The 17,486-nt window shown below is 52.3% G+C and overlaps 1 protein-coding gene across 3 annotated transcripts in view; it reads right to left on the minus strand.

Moving 5' to 3' along the window:
- Positions 1-17,486, minus strand: part of HIVEP3 (HIVEP zinc finger 3) — a 149,675-nt gene that overhangs the window by 96,619 nt on the left and 35,570 nt on the right. For all 3 annotated transcript variants that reach the window (XM_066335325.1, XM_066335324.1, XM_066335326.1), the window contains exon 2: positions 332-426. The gene's annotated coding sequence lies outside the window, so the exon portion shown is untranslated. The remainder of the gene's footprint in view (positions 1-331; positions 427-17,486) is intronic.

A 17,486-nucleotide genomic window follows, 5' to 3' on the forward strand; every position in this document is an offset into this window, starting at 1 on the left:
CAAACCCTGCACAGAACCAGCCTTGCTCAGGCCCTGGCACCACAAATAAACTGATTTTTCATTACAAACATTCCAAGCTGAGGAAATCCCCTCTTTGGGACACAAATCCCACCAGCCCAAGGAGCTGGGATCCATTTTAGACCTTCTGGACATTTTTCAGGGAAAATGAGGCATTTTAGGGATGCCCCCAGGATATCCTGAGATGGAAGGGACCCCCCCAGGACCATCAAATCCAATTCCACAACGCCAAGGGGACAATGGGAGCTCCAGCAGAGTTTTGGTACCTTTACAAATGGATTTGGAGGATGGAAAATAAGATTTTTTTCCTTACTGAAATTGCTGTGGCTCCCAGGCTGGGCCAGGCTGCAGGCGCTTCGGAGGCCAGGATTAGGAGTCGAAATGGTCTTGATAAATTGTAGAAATGGTCTGGAAGAAACAAGAAAGAAAGAAAAAGACACTTCAGGGGCGATGGGTGAGCTGGTGAGGCAGGAATAATCCATGGCATGGCCACCAGGGAGATAAATACGGGTTTGAAAGAGATTTGGGGTTTGGGAGATCTCAGGATTTCTGAGGCTCACAAAGGGAACAGGAGCTGAACATGGAACAGTGCAATAAAACCAAACATCTGCTGTGATGCAGAGACAAAATGTCCAACAAATAAACAGAGAGAAATTTCCACCTCCTCGGCCCCACTGAGCTTCTGGTGTTGGACATTTCTGTCAGAATTCTCAATAGGGACAAGGAGAACGATCTGAGATGGATGGAGAGATCACAGACTGGAAACCCAGAGAGCAAAAATCACATTTCTGGTTGGGAAAAGCCCTCCAGGATCATTCAGTCCAACACCACCACGGGCACCACTCAGCCATGTCCCCAGGTGTCACCTGCAGGTGTCTGGTGAACATTTCCAGATTCACTTTGAGTCCAGACAACAGGGAGGCATCACCTCGACCTCCACACCCATCCCAAGGGACACAGGAGAAAGGAATAAATCACCTTTGGGGTTTCAGGAATAAAGCACCTTTAGGAATAAAGCACCTTTAGGGTTTGTCAGCTGTGTCACAGCCCTAAACTGCAGGGATTGAACTCCAGGAAGTGTTTCCTGACTGGGAATTGAAGGAATCCAACTCCTGGCTCAGGGAATTTAAGGCACAGCCCGTCAGGAGGTGGCTTCACCTTGCACTCCCAATTTTCTTTGTTTCCAAGGGTAGAAAAAGCCCTTAGGAAGTAACTCAGTGGCTCAATTACCCGACTTAATTAACCAAATTAACAGCTGAGGCCGTGGCCCCTCCAGCATTCACACAGGCAGAGGGGAAAGAAGTAAAATTACATCGATTTTGTGGAGAAGAAACAGAGATTGAAGAGACCAAGACGTGCCAACATCACCCAGAAGGCCAGAATCAGTGGAGGGCGAATAATCCCAAAATGACCCTTTTAACTGGAGAAAAAATTTAAAAGGTTCAACCCCCAGGGCCCTCCCTGGGCTGGCAGAGGGGTCCCACATCCCTTTGGGGACACTTGATTGTCACCAACAACCTCTTCCTTCTTCCTGTTCTTTGGCACCAGGGAGGTTCTGGGATGTGCTGGGATTTCCCCAGGGATCTCCAGAGGCCAGAAGGGATCTCTCAGCATCACCCCGGGCACAGGGGGCCAAGGTAAGTTTCCTCATCCCTGGAAATGTCCCAGGCCAGGCTGGACAGGGCTGGGAGCACTCTGGGACACTGGGAGGTGTCCCTGCCATGGCACTGGGGTGGAACTAAATGAGTTTTAAGATTCCTTCCAACCCAAACCATTCCAGGATTCTGGGATTCCAGATCCTATGCTCTCACCAGCCACAGCAGCAGCATCTGGAATGTTGGGATTTTCCTGGGAATCTGGAGGGGAATCCAGGCCTGCCCAGCAGGAACAGCCACAGCAGAGCTCCCAGGCTGGGAGGAGATGGAAATTTGAGGTGGAAATCTGTGGGCAGATCACTGAAAACGCCAAAAAACTTCTCTGGGCAGCCCCAGCCAGGTGGGCAGGAGGATTTCCCTGCCCTGCTGCCCTCTCCCCATGCACGGGATGGGAATGGGATGCACTGGGATGGGATGATCCTGAACCATTCCATGATTTTGTGATCACCAAACCCTCGCTGCCACCTGGCTGTGGAGACCCTGAGAGCTCAGTGCCAGGACGGGCTTTTAGCACAAGGGAATTTTCATTTGAATAGTAAAAAATTTAAAACAAATAAACGAACCAGCAAACAAACCTTAACACAAACAAAAATCAAAAAACCCTCAACTAAATCAGGAGAACATTTCAGAAGTACCCAGCGGGAGCTGCTGCAGGGAAATTCTGTCAAACCCCTCCCTGCCTGCTGAGGCTTCTCCAGGCACAAGAACACCAATGAAACAACTGCTGGCCTTGCTGGACACACATCCCAACATTTCCCTCCTGCATTTCCCTGACCAGTGCAGCTCCAGCCCCGCTCAGGAGCCTCCTGTGAAGCAGCAGCCGGGCTCCTGCTGCTCAGCTCCATCTTAACTGGGAGATATCGGCTCCTCCTGGCCTTGGAACAAAGAATTTTAGGTTAAAAGGGGAAAAGAAATAACCAAAAGGAGCAGTGCAGGCACTGGAGATGAAGCAGCTTTAGCAGCCTCTTTTATCAGGGTGGTTTCCACCTCCAGGAACTGATGCTGGGAAAGCAGCTGGAGTTAAAAATTCACATCCCAGCCACAGAAAGAAACGATTTCCCAAAAGTTCCTGTCGCCCTCCCCGAGTCAGGGCAGGCTGGCAGCTCCTGGGAGTTCCTGGGGGCTGGTGGCACTGCCAGACCTGGCCTGGGACACCCCCAGGGGCAGCCACAGCTGTTCCTGTCCCCTCCAGGGAGGTGACAATTGGGGTCCCATCCCAGAGGTTTACTCAGACAGCACCTTGTGCTCTCCTGCCCTTACAGACCCTGCTGCAACTTCAGCATCTGCACGGCGCAGAGTGACCCCGGGGGACCTGGGGCCTGGGGAGGTCCCCGGTGGAGCTCTGGAGGAGAAGCCAGAGAAATTCCCTTGTCCCTGAGTTCAGAGCAGCACAAACCGCTGCAGTCGCTGCTCCCTGCTCACACCTGCAGCACCTTCAGCTCCAGGTGAGCCCTGCTCCCCTCAGAGCACAGCTCCAGCTTCTCCAGGCCTTGGGAAACAGAGGGCAATGCTGGGCTGGGCACGGGAGATAAAGGACCCCAGAGGAGAGGTTGGGGTGTAGGAAAGCATCCCCCACACCCCCAGCAGGTGTTTCCAAACAGGGAAAGAGTTCCAGGTCACCTCTAGACAGACATTTTAGGAAGTTTACCTGGATTTTTCCATCCCCTCCTGGCAGTGATTGGCTCAGGAGAGAAGCATCTCTTGGACCTTGGCACCGTCCCTCAAACCCTGGATCTCAACTGGCTGTGAGCCAGACTGTGCTTCCTAAAACATTCCCTATTTAGGGAGGAGCACAAAAGAAGAAAAAGCCTTTTGGAGTGTTTCTAGCAGGGTGTCAGGGGTCTTCTCAGACACCTGTGTGCAGCTTGTCTTTTGTTTTCTGTAACATTTGTTATTTTGTTATTTTTCCTTATTAAACCTGTGGCTTTACAAAACACCTCTAAAGAGCAGCCTGGCTAATTAATTTTATCCACTTCTCTGCCGAGGCCCGACCCTCAGAGACTGATACATTTACAGGTAATAAGACTCTGGCCAAGCATTAACCTGTGTCCCTGGGGCACTCCCTTCAGCCAGGAGGGGCCTTCTGCTCCTGTCCCGTGGGATAAAAGCTTCCAGAGACATCTGAGGTGGAAATCCCCTGTTTGGGGTTGAAAGCAGCTCTGTAGGGCACAGCACGGAGCTGTGCAGGGCAGGATTTGGGATTTCCATCTCCCCCAGCGCTTCTGCATCCCAAACATCCTCCCACAGCACAAGAGGAGGCCAAAGCAACGAGCAGCTCAAACCATCCAGGCTCCTGATTCGGAGCTCAAAACTGAGCCCAGCCAAGCTGAAATCCTCAGGAGGTGACAGCACTGAGGAACTGAATCTCTGCAGTGGCCATTCACCCACTCAGATGAAAAAAAACTCAACCCAAAACTCCCCCATTTCTGTGCCATTTCCCCTGATGACATTGCTGCTGAGCTTAATTGCATCCACTGCTCCTGAGGGTGAGAGGAAAGAGCCCTTCATGAGCCAAAACCAAAAAAAAAGTGAATATATTCTAGTGCAGCAAGAGCAGCATCCTCAAAGCTTCGCTCCCCACACCCTTAAGTGTGAAATCAGAGATTTTTTTTTACTTTTTTTTTTTTTTTTTTTTTTTTTTTTTTTTTTTTTTCTCAGTAATGCTTTTTGCTCATTTCCTGCCTGGCCTCTTGTGCTTTGAGCAATGAATCAGGATGAATGAACGTCAGTGGTGAGACCAGGGCCGTGCTTAAGCAGAACTTTGGTGTCATCTTCCAGGGAATTAAATCCAGGCCTGGTCACTCTGGGCTGACCACGGTCACCAGGGTGGGACCAGCCCCGACCTCTCCTCCTGGGGAACCCTCTGGGGTCCTTTATCTCCCGTGCCCAGCCCAGCATTGCCCTCTGTTTCCCAAGGCCTGGAGAAGCTGGAGCTGTGCTCTGAGGGGAGCAGGGCTCACCTGGAGCTGAAGGTGCTGCAGGTGTGAGCAGGGAGCAGCGACTGCAGCGGTTTGTGCTGCTCTGAACTCGGGGACAAGGGAATTTCTCTGGCTTCTCCTCCAGAGCTCCACCAGGGACCTCCCCAGGCCCCAGGTCCCCCGGGGTCACTCTGCGCCGTGCAGATGCTGAAGCTGCAGCAGGGTCTGTAAGGGCAGGAGAGCACAAGGTGCTGTCTGGGTAAACCTCTGGGATGGGACCCCAATTGTCACCTCCCTGGAGGGGACAGGAGCAGCTGTGGCTGCCCCTGGGGGTGTCCCAGGCCAGGTCTGGCAGTGCCACCAGCCCCCAGGAACTCCCAGGGGCTGCCAGCCTGCCCTGACTCAGGGAGGGGATTTTTGGGAATCCATTTCCGTGGCTGGGATATGAATTTTTGTAAGGGCAGGAGAGCACAAGGTGCTGTCCGTGTAAAACTCTGGGATGGAAGGTGGGATGGGACCCCAATTGTCACCCCCCTGGAGGGGACAGGAGCAGCTGTGGCTGCCCCTGGGGCCCTGGGGGTGTTTGGAGCCTCCTGGGATGGTGGAAGCTGTCCCTGCCCCTGGGGGGGTGGAACAAGAGGAGTTTTAAAGTCCCTTCTCTTAAAAACCCAAACAATTCCAGGATTCTGTGATGTGGCTCCTCAGAGCAGCAGCTCCAGCCTCTCCAGGATCCATGGAATTGGCTCTCCAGCAGCATAACTCCAGGCATGTCCTGACTTCAGGACCCCCAGGGGATCCTCATCCTCCTTTCCCAAGTTCTGAAAGCACAATCCAAACACGAGACCCTCAAAATAAATCAGCTCTTGAGCCCCTCAGTGCCTGTGGCAGCTGCTGGTTGTTCAATTCCCTCGCAACCACGCCAAGACTGCACCAAAAACAACATTAAATGACTCCTGTGGCCCATTCCTGCCCCTCCTCGGGTTTATTTTACCCCAGTGTGGCACCTCGGGGCTGCTCAGGATGACCTCTGCCCTCAGAAATCACTCGGAGCAGCAGCGAGAGGCACTTCAAGGTTTTCACACTTCTGCAGAGGAAAAAGTTCTCTGCTGCTCGAAAGGAAGTGGAGAGAGGCTGTGAACTGAGATTGAACCAGCAGCTCTTGAGGATGCAATCAGTCAGAGAGGAGAGAGGGAAAACAGAAAAACCACCCAAAGTGTCTGTGCAGGGGATTGGCCATTAGCTCCATGTGGGAGCAGAAAATGTCACCCAGGCACAGAGTTCTGCAGATCAGATGCTCAGACCTGTGCCCTAACGACCCATTAAGGTAAAAATTCTTTGCTCCATTTTCCCAGCGGTGAAAAATGAAAAATGTCACTCTGCAGCCGCCAGAGAGGGAATATCCAGGAGCAGGCAGCCAGACAGAGCCAGCACCCTGCCACCAGCAGCCCAGGGGACACGTCCTGCACTGCCCTGTGCTGTCACACTGAGCCCCAAACCGGGACATCTGGGGGCTTTACAAACTGGATAAACACAGGGAAGGTGTGGAACTGCTGAAAGGAATCAGGGGGAGCCCCTGGGTAGATCCAGAGCCAGGCTGGGAGAGCTGGGGGTGCCAGAGGGACTGGGGACAAGGGCTGCAGGGACAGGAGCCAGGGAATGGCTTCCCACTGCCAGAGGGCAGGGCTGGATGGGAGATTGGGAACTGGGAATTGTTCCCTGGCAGGGTGGGCAGGGGCTGGGCTGGAATTGCCAGAGCAGCTGTGGCTGCCCCTGGATCCCTGGCAGTGCCCAAGGCCAGGCTGGACACTGGGACACTGGGAGGTGTCCCTGCCATGGCACTGGGTGCGATTTAAGGTCTTTCCAACCCAAACCATCTCAGGATTCTGTGATCACTCCAAAGGGGAAGCCAAAGCCCTTGGGATAAAAAGAGGAGACAAAGGAGTTCCCTGGCAATTCCCACACAGGATCCCAGCTCTGGGCAGCCCCAGCTGAGCTCTGAGGACAGAGCCAGACACCCCTGCGTGCTCCAGGCAGCCGGGAAGAGGCAGCCTGGGACACTGGGAGGTGTCCCTGGGGGTGGCACTGGATGAGCTTTAAGTTACTTCCAACCCAAATCTTTCCATGATTTTTCCCCTTCCCAAGCCCCCCTGGCCCAGTGTGAGCATTCCCACTCCTGCCTGAAGAGGGGACAGGGAATGTTCTTCCCACGTCACCCCTCCCCTTGGGAAATCTGGAGCAGCAGGAACCTGTGAAGCCACCAGATTTCAGATATATTTAACAACCTTTTCCAACCCGAGCTGTCAATCTCCGAACGTGAAATGAGAACCTTCAGCAGTTTCAGGGACAGTGGGAGGTGTCCCTGCCACGGCTGGGCTGGCACTGGAGGGGATTTAGGGTCCCTTCCCAAACCATCCCATGGCTCTGTGACAAAGCCTCCCCCCATGAGCTGAGCTCTCCCAGCCCCACAGCTTAAATCCCTCAGAATTCCCATCTCCTCCCAGAATTCTCCCATTTTGGCCAGTTCTGCACCTCCCCTCCGTTTCTCCATCCTCCCCACCCAGAGGACAGCACAGCAGCATCTCCCTGCACAATTCCCATTTTTCACTCCACTCATGCCCCTGACTCCATTTGTACCAAGAGCAGCTGAGTTTTTTTGGGTTTGATTGTTGTTTTTTTCTTTTCCCCTTATCAGAGAGATTTAAAAACCCCACAAAGCATCGAATTCTCCTGCGTGCACAGGGGTTGTGCTGCACTTCTGCTGGATGACACCAAAGAACCACAAGTGCAGAGCCCCAGGGAGGCCAAGGGCTGATGCAAACGGAAAAGAAGGCAGCGAAAGGAAGTCGTTCTGTGGGGCTTTGTTCTTTCAGGGGCTTTTTTTGGGGTGGCTTCTTTCCATAGAAAGTTTCCACTGCAGTTATTGAAATGAAACCTGGGTGTATTTTTTGCCCTCGGGGCCGTGAGGCTGCAGGGAGGAGCAGAGGAAGAGCACAGAGCTGTGGGCAGCTCCAGGGTCTGGGCACAAGGAATGCCCCAAAAACCAGCCCTGAGCCGCCTTCTGAAATTAAAACCTGGGGGGAAAAAAGGGTCAAGAGATGGTTCAGGAAAGCCACTGGAGAGGTTTTAGTGTGGACAGAACTTTCAGGGTGCAGCGAGAGCCACACCTGCACAGGCAGAATTCCAGGGTGGGATAGAGAAAAGGGGAGTGAACAGCAGGAAAAGGGGAGTGAACACCAAGGAAAGTGAGCAGCAGGAAAAGGGGAATGAACAGCAGGAAATCCCTCCAGAAGGTCTCATCCCATCACTCGGAGGCTGCACAAACACCCCCAAACTGTCAGCTCCAAACTCTCCTTTCCAGGTCCAGAATTTCACTGAATCCCCTCAATTTTGGGCTCAGCCACGATGGGGGAAAACAACAGCCTGCAAATTTCCACCTCTGCCACAGCTTCCAACCCTGAGCCTGAGAATTCAGGGGACCTGGGGATGAATCCAGGGGGGTTGGGGATGAATCCAGGGGGGTTGGGGATATTCCCAGGGCATTTGGAGATATTTCCAGGGGACTTGGGGTTGCTCCAGGGAGTTTGGGGATATTTCCTGGGGATATTTCCAGGGGATTTGGGGATATTTCCAGGGGATTTGGGAATGCCACCGGAGCATGTGGGGATATTTTCTGGGGATTTGAGGATATTTCCAGGGGTTTTTTTGGATATATTCAGGGGATTTAGGGATATTTCCAGGAGTTTTGGAGATGCCTCCAGGGGATTTAGGGATGCTCCAGAGGATTTGAGGGGTTCTCCTGGAGTTCTGGGAATGCCTCCAGGGGATTTAGGGACATTTCCAGGTTTTTTGGGGATATTTCCAGGGGATTTGGGGACATTTCCAGGAGATTTAGGGACATTTCCAGGGGATTTGGGGATGCTCCACCACTTTCCCCCGGGCAGGCCGAGCACAAGAGCAGCTCCTGTCCCCCGACACTTCACAGCAAAGCAGCAGCACTGAGCCAGGACACAAAATCCCCGTCCTCCAGCAGGTCCCCAGCCCAGCCTGCAGCCCTCCAAAGGCGCTAAATCATTTTTAAAAAGTTAAATTTTAAAAAATGGTTAAATTTTAAAAGGGGGTTAAATAAAAAAGGGGTTAAATAAAAGGGGTTAAATATTAAAAAGGGGTTAAATTTAAAAAGGGTTAAATATAAAAAGGGGTTAAATAAAAAGAGGCTAAATAGACAAAAAGTGTTAAATGCAAAAAATGGGTTAAATTTTAAAAAGGACTTAAATAAAAAAAGGGGCTTAGATTTAAAAGGGGGTTAAATAAAAAAGAGGGATTAAACTTTAAAAGGGGTTAAAAAGGGGGATAAATAGAAAAGGGGTTAAATAAAAAAGGGGTTAAATAAAAAGAACCTAAATTACAAAAAAAAAAAAAAAAGGCTCAATTTAAAAAGAGGGGGTAAAATTTTAAAAGGGGTCAAATAAAAAAGGGGTTAAATAAAAAAGGGGGTTAAATAAAAAAAAAAGGATTAAATAAAAAAATAAAAAAGGGGGTTAAATAACTCGGGCAGCACGGGGTTCTGCTGGAAAAATGACTCACAGGAAGGATGGCAACAAAGCAGAGCCATAAAATATTCACCAGGGGCTGGAGAATAAAAGCCGGGGTAAGTGGACCTGGGCCGGGCCGGCAGCAGCTGCAGCTCTCCCCCAAAGCCCCTCGCTGCCTTCACTACAAATTACCCGCATTTAATTAAAATTTCATCGCGGCCATCGCCAGCAGCTCCTCCCGGGACAGGACAGGCTGGAGCAGCCAGAGAGGGCTGGGGCTGGCTGGGAAGGAGGGAAATGGGGAAAATGTGGGGTTTGAGGGGTTTGGGGTCATTGGGGCCTGGGGTGCTGCTTGGACTTATAGCATAAAGTATCATATTTTATATTACGAACAATGATAAGAATAAATATATCGATGATGTTATTAATAAAGATAAAATAGAAGATATTTGGTCATAAGTGATGATTAATAATTAATAGTTGATAATGAGGATTTCTCTTAGTTATAATCATAAATCATAAAATCTCAGACTGGTTTGGATGGGAAGGGACCCAAAAGTTATCCCATCCCATGGCAGGGACACGTCCCAGTGTCCCAGTGTCCAGCCTGGCCTTGGGCACTGCCAGGGATCCAGGGGCAGCCACAGCTGCTCTGGCAATTCCAGCCCAGCCCCTGCCCACCCTGCCAGGGGACAATTCCCAGTTCCCAATCTCCCATCCAGCCCTGCCCTCTGGCAGTGGGAAGCCATTCCCTGGCTCCTGTCCCTGCAGCCCTTGTCCCCAGTCCCTCTGCAGCTCTCCTGGAGCCCCTTTAGGCCCTGCCAGGGGCTCGGAGCTCTCCCTGGAGCTTCTCCTCTCCATGGAGCACCCCCAGCCCATCCCTTGAGGAGCAGAGCCCCCAAGGACCAGACTCAAGAGCTCCCCTGGCCATTGTCACTTCGAAAAGCTCCAAATTCCCCATTTGGTTTCCCATGGCAGAGACCCTTTAGGTTCGATCCCAACTGGAGAATCCTTCATGATCTGTGCTGGGTTTGCCCCAAAGTGATGGATGACCCTTCCGGCTCCCAGTTTGGCACTGGGAGGCACTGGGGAGCTGCAGGGACAGGCCCTGGCGGTTTCAGGGGTGCAGCAGAGCCCCAGAGCTGCTCTGAGCACTTCACCCTGCCCAGATCCTGCAGAGCTGCAGCTGGAGCCTGGACAGGGGCACAAAATCATCTTGTCCCCTCTCCTGCCCCTATTTTTGTTCTATAAAACCAAGTGTCAAACAACCACAAGGGCAGCTCCGGGGCTTGCACACGAATTCCATCCATCCCAAAGTTCTGGAAGTGCTCTGAGATCCCCGAAGTGCCCCTGGCTGCAAGGGGAGAAGAAAATCCCACAAAGATCTCCGAGGGGTCTCCTTCTGGGTCACAGCAATGCTGAACCCACGAGCCAAACGACACAGGCAGGGAAGGAAACAGCCACATCCAGGAGAAACTAATGCAGATCATCCTCAATGTCAGTGCCCTGCTGCCAGGCCACCCTTCATCCTTTAAAAAAAAAAAAAAATAGGAAGCAAAGCTGCAGCACAAGACCAAACATCTTCAGCTCCTGCTTTTGGGGGAGCTCCCTGCAGGAAGCCCTGGAGCACAAGGTCCTAAGAAAAGCAGAATTTTCCTGCTGGGCTACAAATGAGCTGAGAGAGGCTGAGGAGAAAAACCCAACACACCCCTGGCCACAGCTGGAGGAAAAAGCAGCTCCTGCTCACGCCAGGGCCTGGAGGGATCCTCAGCATCCTCTGCGGCACTCAGAGCTCCGGGGAGAGCAGCAGTTTGGGCTGAAAGTTTGGAAAAGCCGGAGGCGGCAGGGGATGTGTGAAGTCTGAGCTCCAAAGCCCTCCGGAGCCGTCCCGGGGGTGTCAGGGCGGGCAGTGATGGATGCAGAATTAAAAGCGGGATGAATAATTCATGGCTGAGGTCATTCCGGTTGCAGGGATGTGCCGTCCCGGCTGCCGGCTCTGTCTCACCGCGGGGAGGTGAGGCTGCCAGCACCCCTGGGTGCCACATCAGTCCACGGGCAGAGGTCACCCAGGGCTGCTGCCACGGCCTGGGGAGGGTGAAGCAAACAGAGAGCCCAAAGTAAAGCGGGAGGAGACTCGGAGTCACCTCTTGGGGTAATTATTAAAATGCAAACCATCCAATACCTATTTGACCTCAGCCATGAATTACAGCACAAAGAGCCTTTCCTCCTTCCTGCTCGGCCTCTCGGGGACAAAGAGCCCTCTTAAATAGATACAAATAAAATAAATACAACACCCCAGGAAAGGCTCCAAAGCCAGCTGGGGCAGCCCTTTCCCTTCCCTCTGCCTGCCACCGGGAGCACCACCCAGTTTTCCTGGGAACGGGAAATTTCCAGCCAGGGATGTTGAGGCTGATTCTAAATCAGTGGTGAACAACAATGAACGTGAATGAAAGTTTATCCCCCATGGCACAGCTCTGGAGCATCCTCCCAACCCCTCTGGGAGCAGGAAAACTGATGGGATCCAGTGATCCACAGCTCCCAACCCCTCAGTGAGCAGAAAACCCAACGGGATCCAGGGATCCACAGCTCCCAACCCCTCAGTGAGCAGAAAACCCAACGGGATCCAGGGATCCCCAGCAGCAGCAGTGGCCCCGTCCAGCCCCAGGACTCAGCTCAGCAGATCCCTGCCCCTCACAGTGTAGGAAGCACCAACAGAGCAGAAATTCTGGGTTTATTTTCCACTCAGAGGTGGGATTGAGCAGCCCAGGCTGTGGTTTGCTGAGGGACAATCAGGAGCACAGCCCCAGGTGCTCAGGTAGGAGCTCTCTGTTCGTGCTGCACCTACAGAATTGGTTTGGTGCTTCTCTGGAGCCCGGTTTCTGAGCAGTGTTTGAGCCCATCTGTGCAGCAGTTCTGTGGTTTCTGTGAGGAACACCTGACACCTGGGTGAGCAGAGCCAGGTGAGCCCCAGAGCAGCTCCTGCAGCGGCCCCAGGGGCTCAGAGAGACTCCCCTGGGGACACCACAGCACCTGGTGCTCAGCCCCCAGCTCTGATGGACACAAACAGCAGCACAAAGCGCTTTCTGCCGGCTGGGAGCCACAGTCAAACCCCGGATCCCAAAGCAGCTCCAGCCCAGGGAGGCTCCAGAGCAACAACACCTCACCTGGGGCTGCCCCTTTGCTTCCTTAGAGCCCCAAACCTGCTAAATGCATCATAAACCCTGTAAAATGCGCCTAAACCCTGTAAAATTCATCCCAAAACCTGCAAAATCCATCCCAAAACCTGCAAAATGCATCCCAAAACCCTGCAAAATTCATCCTAAAAGCTGCAAATGCATCCTAAAACCTGCAAAGCACAACCCAAAACCTGCAAAATTCATCCTAGAGGCTGCAAAATTCATCCTAAACCCTGTAAATGCATCCCAAAACCTGAAAAAATCATCCTAAAATCTGCAAAAATGCATCCCAAACCTGTATAATGCATCTCAAAACCTGCCCCTGCAGGGTTTAGCTGCAGCACAAGCACAGCCCTGCCCCGGGGTGAGGGAATCTCTCCGGTTTGGCAGCGATGGTTTCACCCCTGGGGCTGGAGCAGTTCCATCCCCAGCAGCTTCCCAAAGGCCTGGAGGGTTTGGGGTCAATGAACACAGGACCCCAAATCCAGCCCTGGGAGCCACCCCGGGCCACTCGTGGCCATGGCTCAGCTGCTGGGACCATTAAGGGACACCATTAATGGATCCCACCTCATCCCTCCAAGCCAGGGCCCCAAAAACACCCCCTGCCCTCTCCAAACTCTTTTTTTATTCTTTCCCTCTTCAAAACAAAAACCTGATTTACTTTTATTTTATCTTATTTTATTTTTATTTTATTTTATTTCTTTTTATTTTGTTTTATTTCTTTTTTTTTTTTTTTTTATTTTATTTTATTATTTCCCCCCCTGAAGCAGCAGCAGAGTCCCAACCCCAATCCCTCCTTTCCCCAGCACACCGGGGGCTCTTCTCTGCCCTTTCCCTTCAGCTGTTCCTCGCCTCCCTCGGAAACAGAGCCAGCAAAAAACCCTCCTGGAAACGCTGTTCCCAATTAAAGGCAGCCCTTATGAAACCACTCTCGCAGCCACTTGCTGGAGAGATTTTCTCCCTAGAAGAGCTCGCGGCGTTTCCTTGATGAACCCCCAAGCATAACAGTTTCCACAGCGATTACAGAGCAGGCAGCCGAGCCAGAAATAACAGGGAGAAATGGAAAACATCCCCTGCTCTGCCTCTCTCACACACCCAGGGGGAGGAGAGGCTGCTGGGGACGGGACAGACCCTGCCCTGAGCAGCAAACGATGCACATGGAGCCACAACAGCAAATTCCACCCTGGTGGATGCAGGAATGAGCCATGCCCACAGCTGAATATAAAATATTCAGGGTGTTTTATCCACCTGAGCCCCAGGTGGTCTGTCCTCGCCTTGGGAAAGGCGACTGGAGCCCTGGCACAGCCCCGGAGCTGCTGCAGGAAGGTGAAGTGCCAGGTCTGGGGGTCCCCTGAGCCACCCCCTTCGTTAACCCAGGGATTTGGGGTCTGTGCAGGGCAGAGCTGCAGGTCCCAGCCCCGTGGAGCTGTGGGGGCATTCCCACGATGTTCCTGTGCTCCCAATTCCATGTTGAGCCTCTGACTTCCCACATTCATTGACCAGAACCCTCCTTTTGCCCCAGCAAACCCCTCTCCAAAGCTGTTTCCCGCACCAAGAGCCCTCCCCGGTTCAAACTCCTCACTCTCAAGGAAAGAACAAATTCAGCACCTTTTGTTTTTCAATAAAACCTGAACTTTTTGCACCCCAGACCCCTCACAGAACCTTCTCCATCCCTCCTGAGCTTTGTTTGGCCTGGGAAGAACCCAACACGTTTATTTGTGTGACAAAGGAGCATGTTTCATCACCTGGAGCTCAATCAGGGATTATTAAAACACACGGCCCAAACTCTGATGTGGCAAAAATGGGCTCAAAAATCCCCCAAAGCCCTGAACAGCCACAATTTTTGGTGAGAGTTTTTGTGCTTGACACACAATTCCTCCCAATTCCTTCCCAATCTCCCATCCAGCCCTGCCCTCTGCCAGTGGGACACATTCCCTGTGTCCTGTCCCTGCACCTTGTCACCAGTCCCCCTCCTGGAGCCCCTTTAGGCCCTGGCAGGAACAGGGAATGTGTGACCCAAGCTGGAATTGAACGCAGATCTCTCCAGTTCAGCCCAGGGTTTCCTCTCCCCTCAGAGATCCACGGCAGCTCAGCAGATGTTGCTCAAACCTGAGGATCCAAACGTGTGAATTCCAGAATCCTGGAATAGTTTGGGTTGGAAGGACCCTAAATCCCACCCAGTGCCACCCCAGCCACGGCAGGGACACCTCCCAGTGTCCCAGTGTCCAGCCTGGCCTTGGGCACTGCCAGGGATCCAGGGGCAGCCACAGCTGCTCTGGCAATTCCAGCCCAGCCCCTGCCCACCCTGCCAGGGAACAATTCCCAGTTCCCAAGCTCCCATCCAGCCCTGCCCTCTGGCACTGGGAAGCCATTCCCTGGCTCCTGTCCCTGCAGCCCTTGTCCCCAGTCCCTCTGCAGCTCTCCTGGAGCCTCATCCACATCCGAGGTCTCCCAGGCCAGGCTGGATCCATCCCTGAGTGCCGGCAGATCCTCATTCCCAGCTCCAAGGACTTGGATTGGGGCATTCCTGCTGTTTGAACTCACACATCTCTGTCTCTACACCTGCTCGCCTCCAAATCTCCACTGCAGGGCTCAGGTTTTGGCTGCCACCTCCCCCCTGGTGCTCAGCCCCAGCTCTGATGGACACAAACAGCAGCACAAAGCGTTTTCTGCCGGCTGGGAGCCACAGTCAAACCCCGGATCCCAAAGCAGCTCCAGCCCAGGGAGGCTCCAGAGCAACAACACCTCACCTGAGGCTGCCCCTTCGCTTCCTTAGAGCCCCAAACCTGAAAAATGCATCATAAACCCTGCAAAATGCACCTTAAAACGTGAAAAATGCATCCTAAACCTGCAAAATGAATCCTAAACCCGCAAAATACACCTAAAGGTGCAAAATGCATCCCAAAGGTGGCACAATGCATCCTAAACCCTGCATAATTATAGCCTAAAAATCTGCAAAATGCACCCAAAAACATGAATAATGCATCTCAAAACCTGCATGATGGTAATAAATAATAATGAATAAATAAATAACCTATTCAATATAATAATAATAATAATGATGATGATGATGATGATGATGATGAATGTGATGGTTTCACCCCTCATGCTGCTCCTGCTCCTGAACCAAACCAGCACCATCCCCAGCGGCTTCCCAAAGGCACTGGCTGGGTTTGGGGCGAATAAACAGCCCTGGAATTGGGCAGAATTGGAATTGGGCAGGATTGCCTCTGGAATGCCACAGAGCACAGCAGGGAACTCAGACACTGCCAAGGTCAGGAACCACCTGGGTTCAGCTAAAGCCTTAAATGATCCTGGGGTCTCTTTTAGCCTTTTCAGCGATTTTCGGAGAGGCTGCTGGGCATTCGTGTAATGAAAACATCACATTTATTACTATTATTATTATCATCATCATCATCATTAGGAGTGAACAGAGCTGTGAGTCTTTAATTCCTGAGGCTGAGCCAGGCTGGGAGAGCTGGGGGTGCTCCCTGGAGAGGAGAAGCTCCAGGGAGAGCTCAGAGCCCCTGGCAGGGCCTAAAGGGGCTCCAGGAGAGCTGCAGAGGGACTGGGGACAAGGGCTGCAGGGACAGGAGCCAGGGAATGGTCTTGAAACTGATGGAGAATGGATTTAAATGGGATATTGGGGAGGAATTGCTCCCTGGGAGGGGCTGGGCTGGAATTTCCAGAGCAGCTGTGGCTGCCCCTGGATCCCTGGCAGTGCCCAAGGCCAGGTTTGGGGCACCCAGGGACAGTGTCCCTGCCCTTTGGGATCTCTAAGCTCCCTTCCCACCCAACCCAGCCCAGGATTCTGTGACAGGTTCCAGTTATTTGCACTCCCTCCCTGTGCACGAAGCACTTCCAGCACCATTTATTGGGAATGCCATTGAAACCAGCAGCCAGTTATTTTTTTATTTAGCAATTATTTTTTTCTTTTTTCACCCCGGTGGAAAAAACTCTGTGGTCTTTAGCAAACTGCCGTGGGGGGGATGGAGTGTGGCAACGCTCCTGGGAGGGAGGGAGAATATTTTTAACCCCATTTTACAGAAGTGGGAACTGAGGCACGCACTTTTCCACAGGAGGAGATTGGCCCCAAACCCTTCTGAGCCCTCGCAGGACAACTTCCAGCAGAGATCCTCACTCCCAGAAGAAGCACAGGCTTATTCCAGGCTACAGTGGCCACACTGTTGTGCCCCAGCCAATTTTCTCACGTAAACACGGCGGTGGAAGAGTTGTTTCTCTTCAGGTTTTGGTAATTTTTAGCCTGAGAAAGTCATGAAGGAAATACCTCAGCACCACGGGCAAGATGGTGGGAGGTAATTAAACCCCCAGCTCCACTTCCCTTCCAGCTCAGAGCAGCTTCACGTTTGCTGGAGGCATCTCCAGCTCTATTTTTGCCCCCTTGGTTCCAGCCTGACCTTGCAGTGCACCGTGTTGTTCCACACACAAACACTCCCCGCCTCCAGGCTGAAGGCATCTTCCTCTCAAACGCAGCCCAAACTTCATCTGCCTCTCTAAAACGTGCAAAGACCCAGCTGAGTTTTGGTGGGTTCTCAAATTCACCCCAAAAAAGCTCTGTCCTGCCCCTCCATCCCCCTCCTCCCAGCTCAGACACCAAGAGGCCTCCAATCTGAGGAATCTGAATTAAGAAAGAATTAAAGAATCTCTGATGCCAGAGTGGCTGAGGGGTCCCAGGGGCGCTGATCAGATTTACAGCCTGTGACAAAAGGGACAAATACAACTTCCACTGCTGAGCCCTGGGTGACCCAGCCCATTCCCTGATTTACAGGTGATGGGGCCATTCCAGGGCTTTCCAAAAGCCCCCATGGGAATCCTCCCACGTGCCCTGTAGGAATATTTCTTATTTTTAATTTCCACTGAACTCATTTCAGTCCCATCTTTCCCCATAGCTTTAATTTATACCTTCATCATATCATTAAAGATATCACTTTAGTTTATAAATTTATCCAGTGAATGCCCCCAGAAAGGGAACAAACCCCAAAAACCTTGAACAAAGGAACACAGGAAACCCGTGGGCAGCCACGTGAGGAGTCAGCAATGCCTCATGGAAAGCTCTGAGGCACATCCCTGTCAGGGACAAACCCTCAGCTCTGCCCTGGGGTCACTCTGTGCACCCCCTGGGATCCAGCAGGGAATGGGCACAGCCCCCCTATCCCACTTTTCCCC

This window comes from Sylvia atricapilla, chromosome 24, assembly GCF_009819655.1.
Source record: "Sylvia atricapilla isolate bSylAtr1 chromosome 24, bSylAtr1.pri, whole genome shotgun sequence".
Lineage (NCBI taxonomy): Eukaryota > Metazoa > Chordata > Aves > Passeriformes > Sylviidae > Sylvia > Sylvia atricapilla.